Below are 6,000 nucleotides of genomic sequence, written 5' to 3' on the forward strand. Positions count from 1 at the left end.
TGAAGTAACAGTAACAAACATTAAGAAACTGAAAAGATAAAAAAAAATATCAGCAGGCTAAAATCAGAGCAACAGGAAGCAGCAAAGCACTGATGCAATAATATGTCAGTGACATCCACTAGTCTTTATTTGTAGACGTGCAAAGTAACACGAAACAGCGGAGCATAAATCAGAAGCTGTTAACCACATTTTTGCACTCATCAGGCTTAAATAGCAGCATGAAGCAATAACACAACATTCAAGCAACCAATTGTGTAAATCTTAATACAATGTTATATAATACACTAAGAATGTAAGCACAAAGTATTAATACCACATCGTTAATAAAATACTAGTCAATATGCCCATTTATATCAAAACCTGGCAAAGCAGATCAGCTGGAAACATAATAGTAGCTCATTACAGGAGTACATTAACTCGTACTTGAGTGTTTCCATTTTATGCTGCTTTGTAGTTATACTTGATTTCAGAGGGAAATATTGTACTTTTTTACTACACTAAAATGTTAAAATGTTTAGTTATCAGTTACTTTACAGATTAAAATTTTACACACACAACCTACAGCCACAGAAAGATCCCCTCCAGACAAATATTATGACATATACAAATATGAATATCCACATTAAAATCCTCAAAAAGACATCTACCCCATTAACATTAAAATGTTGTTTATATGTTAACACAACAACAACAATAGTAATCACATAATATTATGAGTAGTAATATAACTGACTACAACTGGTACTTTTAATCAACTGAATTAGACTTACTGTAGAACCAGGATATCTTATATGTCTGTGTTTGTCCAATAGATGGAGCCAAAAGGCTGAAAATGAGTAAAGTCACCATTTAATACACTGAGAGATTTATGGCTTTATTTGAATTATGGAGCCTACTTTGTTTTTAAAATCAATCAAGGTACAATTTGAGTCCAGAAATAAACTATATACTACTATACTATACTATACTATACTATACTATATTATACTATATATTTCTATACCTCCACAATAAGTTAAATGTGTTATGATTCCAAAAAACTGTGAAAATACTGTTTTTTCTCTGATCAGAATCAGATATACTTTAATATATTGTGTTAATCGTCCTTGTTAGAGATGATGGTACTGTCATCCACACAAACAATGTTGTAATAAATGACACATCTGCTCCCGAAGACGATACTAATGGAGGGAAGATTCCTTATATGGTGCTCAATGTGACCAGTGGAAAAAAAGACGACGGGGTTTATGAAAACCATAAAAACAGACGTTTTCAACGCTGGTTTCGCTTTCAACACTTGTTTGATGTTTGTCACAGTTGTATTTGGTGTTATGCTGCTTTGTGGTTTGCAGAGTTCTATTATGGTAAGATGGGGAGTCCCTATTGGTTCGGGGACTCCCGTGGGTGTTGTAACCTGGCAACAAACCAAAAAAAAAGAAAAAGGATACCTGGCACCTGTAAACAGACACTTTCACTCCTTATATAGACAGCCTTAATGTGGAATTACCCTTTCATATAGTGATTAGCAAATCATCCATATTAACAAAATCAATCTGCCAGATTTGGTTATTTTTCTCTGCTTTTAGAGGAACATCTGGCTGGTTCTTCTTCACTCCCCTGAGATACAAGTTACTGATGTTTGACCCACTTTTTTCCATTTCAAGAAAAAAAAAAATGTGTTCATGAAAAACTTCCACCAATGACCATGATGTCATATGTTTCCTACTACTCATTTATCAGCAACTCTCTGTTTATCTGTTGTCTTGTAAATATTTATTATGGCAGGTGCCTCTTTACCAATCTGCTTTCCAGTCCACCACGGGCCAAATATTGATTTTATGGCCAATTACTGGCAAAGTAATAACATTCCTACCAGCCTCAAAATGATCTGTTTTAAATAACTGCCTAAACTCTATAAAAAAGACTGGATGGCTGATAATAAAAGAGAGGATCTTCTGCTCCACCCAGTCTTGTCCCTGAGGCCTTTGTTCTCTTTCTTCTGCTGTTAAATCCTCCCTAATTTAAAATATAGGCATCACTATGGACCGGGCTCAGACTCTGCACCAACATGTCAGATGTTTGGTTGATTTCTGTTTTTTCCAACTGAGAAACTTCAACAAAATTCAGGCCCATTGAGATGGAAATTATAATTCATGCTATTGTAACTCCCTCTTCACCTCCCTCGGTGAAGCATCCCTGGACCAAACTGCTGCTGCTAAGCTTTTAACCAGGCGCTCCAAAAGGTCTCATCTGACACTGATCTTGATTTCTCTTCACTGGCTTCCCATCAAACTCAGAATCCAGTTTCAGGTGTTTTGTGAGCTCTTATAGAGCTCTGCATGATCAGGCATTAACATATCTGCTGCAGCCCTTTACTACCAGCAGGTCTCTAGGTCCTCTGATCAGGGTCTGTTGGTTGTTCCAGGATTAAAACTAAAGGAGACTGATTTAAGAGCAGCACAAGACCCACTTTAACCTTTTATTATTTTCATTTGTTTCTATTTTAGGGTGTTTTTATGTTTCCAAAGTCTGTCCTTTGACTTACTTATCTTTGTGAAGCACTTTGTATTAAAGGTTTTATATAAATAAAGTTACTTACTGTGTTAGCATGCTGACATTAGCATTTAGACACAGCCTCATAGAATCGTTAGCACACTAGTCTAGTGTCTGGAAACTCCCAAATCAAACTCATTTGTGGTGCTTGTTAAGAAAATGTCTTCAGTTTTAGAAACGTCTTCTGAAAGTATAATTTCCTTTCTTTTACTTATTTATCTGCAGACACCTTGTTAACCTAACAGGGACAACAGAATATTGTCTGTAATTATTGTCTTTAATGATAAAGGATAGTAGGGATGGTCATATATGACTACCACACAGCTTAGTATCTGTAGTACATGCTGTATAAACTCTACTTTTAGTATGTCTGCTTTATGGCAATATTGATTTTTAATGAAGTACATTGATTTGTCAGGTCATACTAAGATAATGTATCACAATATATGTATCAATACTGCAAAATAAATAAATAAATAAATATCCCTATGAATAACACCTACAGGGCAGCGTGAAGCCTTTGTTTTCCAGAAATGTTTGCCATTTACCAGAAGCGTCTTATGAGCAGCTGTGATCACCTGACAGACTGGGTGTGGTTACAGTGAAACTAAATTAACCTCTGTGAATGTTACACCTGTGATTTTTAACCCTGATTTAATCTCACATAATTTCTATATTTGATTGTTTAGACCAAATATGACTCAGCTCAGTATTCCCCACAGACTCCACAGACTGGCAGACACCTCTGCAAAAGTTCAGGTGCGGTCTAAAACTGGTATTTTATTTATTTTATTATTATTATTATGTGGAAAAAAACAATTTCAATTAAGTAGATGCCATTTCCTGTATTCTAGTGGATTTTAACACCATATTAACACCAGATAATCCAAACTGGTTCTGTCAGATATAGTTCTGGCTCAATATAGATCAACAAAGGGCCCAACATAAATAGCCTTCTCAATAGCATTAGCCTACTAACAAGACTTTCTGTCCTAACTTGCAAGCTGAAGTTTAAAAGGCATTTTCAAGAAAGCATTTTTAAAAATGATCCCAGATGGTTAGTCCGGCGGGGTGTCAACTTAAACCTGGTGGAAACCCTGATATGCAATGCTAACCCAACTTTTAACTTTACTTGTTAGCTTTGAAAAGCTATTCCCACAAGACATAGTGAGGTAGCTCCTCCTTAAAAATGCAATAGGCATCTCTACCTAATAATATAACTTAGAAGAGGGCAGTTGAGTGTATTTTGCCAACCAAGAGGGCACTTTAGCACGCGTTTTTCAACAATTGGGCCACGAGGGGGGGCGACTGCACATCACTGGTCCTGAGATTGACTTTTGGACAGTTTAATATCCAAGAACACATGATTACAATGAAACTACAGTCCCTGAAGTATTTAAGTGGGAACCGATAACATCCATGTTACTATTTTGAGTCTCCTCATTTGCAGTCTCATGGAAATAATCCTTTTGATAACAAAGACAAGGGTTCAAGTTCAAAGTGCCTTGGATCACAATCATCCATCTCATGGCAAAACAAACCTGAAGTTGTTATACTCGTAAACATGGCTTTACTGCAGGTTGTAAACGTTGCTCTAAAGGTCCAGTGTGTAAAAACCGAAAAGACCGTGTGCATCGTCACCTTGTTGACCATAGGACTGCCAAGTTTCAGTGGCTAAAGTTAAAAAATGTGACCTCGGGAGCTTGAGGAAGAAATGGTGCAACAAGCTCCTTTCAAAATTTCTCCTCTCCAAAGTACATGGGAGTAGATGGGGCCGTGAAAGGGTGTTGCTGGCGCATCAGTGCATCACCCCCCAAAACTATTTGTCTGACAGCTTCAGCAGTGTTATCACTGCGACCCCAACAGATTTACCTACGTTTCTATCTATAAATTATTTCTGTACAGTGACATTTGTGGCCTTGAGAGCAGTTTAAAAAATTATTTTTCAACACATTTTTCTCTCTCTCTACACTTTAGAGACTTTTTTTTGCCGATTTATCTGCAAACTGTTTGGTGAAACGCTTAGAAAAGTCATAGTAGTAATGTCCCCACCGAGCCGCACGTCTTGGTACCTTTTTGTGTATGTGCGACCAAAACTGCGGGAGGAGTAGTCGACAGAAAAACGTACGTAAGAATAATAAGCACGGGGAATAGTAGTGTGCTTTCCAGGCGCACTAATGAACAAACCAAACACTGGTTGTAGATATCATATCATGAGTTTCTCCTTCACATTTCAAACCCTGTTCCCATTCCCAGGTCTTCATATAAGACACCAGTGGTGTTCAGTTAGTTGCAATCGGTAACTTCACCACTAGGTGCCACTAAACTGTACACACTGGACCTTTTACAGAAATAAAGTTTTACATTTTGGGAAATATTTGCTTTCTTGCAGAGAGTAAGATGTGAAACTTGGTCCTGATGTCTGAGAGATCTTTATCTTCTCATCTAACTCAAGCAAGAAAGCCCATTTGCCAAAATGTTGAACTGTTCCTTTAAAAACTTGCGTCTACAACTGTCCCTACAAATCTCATGACCAGAACAAATCTTTTATATAAATATACCTGAAAGGAAATAATCAAGTATTTTAATGCTTCCTGTAGCTCAAACAAATCCATTAGTGCTGCGCTGCAACTGAATTCAGTAACTGTTGAGGTCTTTATTAAACCACCACTTTAGCAGAGGATGACAATGTGTTAAGACTGATGGTGTGGACATGTCTGGACGAGTCCTAGCAGCAGGGAATGCTATCATTTCATAGGAAATAATGTGTATCTCTGTGTGGACAGTAGATAAAAGGCCTTGGAAACCAGCCCAGTGTGGAGTTTCCCAGCAACTATAAACCATGTGTTCAGGTCAATTCAACAGTGACGGGCAGCGCCTGATAAAGGTAACACCTGCTCCAACCAACACACGCCCAGCAGCAGCAGCACGGGGGAACCAGGCACACAGATGGGCCACTGGGAATGTTATATATTTAAATTATTCATCTCTCACCAGTGTTTGTTTACTTCCCAGTAAAAACATGTTTGTGGGAGAGACGATGAATGAAGTGTTCAGTTTTAACTAATCAACTGAGCATAATTTATCATAAAAAAAACAAAATTTACAGGTTTCAACTTACATTTTAAATTATACATGATTGGGTTTTTCGGCAAAATAATCACTTTAAAGATTTTATTTTGCACTCTAGGTACTTCTGATATTAAATAGACTAAACAATTAATTAATTTAACCCAACAGAAAAGCAACGGGTGTATCTCTGGTGTAAAGGCAGTTTGAATCAATACATGAAACCCAAAATAAAGAGAGGAAATGACATAAAAGTAGATGCTTTGAACTGCTATTGCTGTAAAATTTCCCACCATATACTGAGTTTGTTTTAATGAAAAGCTTTCAGATTATAACTCGGAGAAAACATGTTAGAAACATGGCCTTAAATTGGATGTT

Source organism: Dicentrarchus labrax, unplaced genomic scaffold, assembly GCF_905237075.1.
Source record: "Dicentrarchus labrax unplaced genomic scaffold, dlabrax2021, whole genome shotgun sequence".
NCBI classification, from domain to species: domain Eukaryota; kingdom Metazoa; phylum Chordata; class Actinopteri; family Moronidae; genus Dicentrarchus; species Dicentrarchus labrax.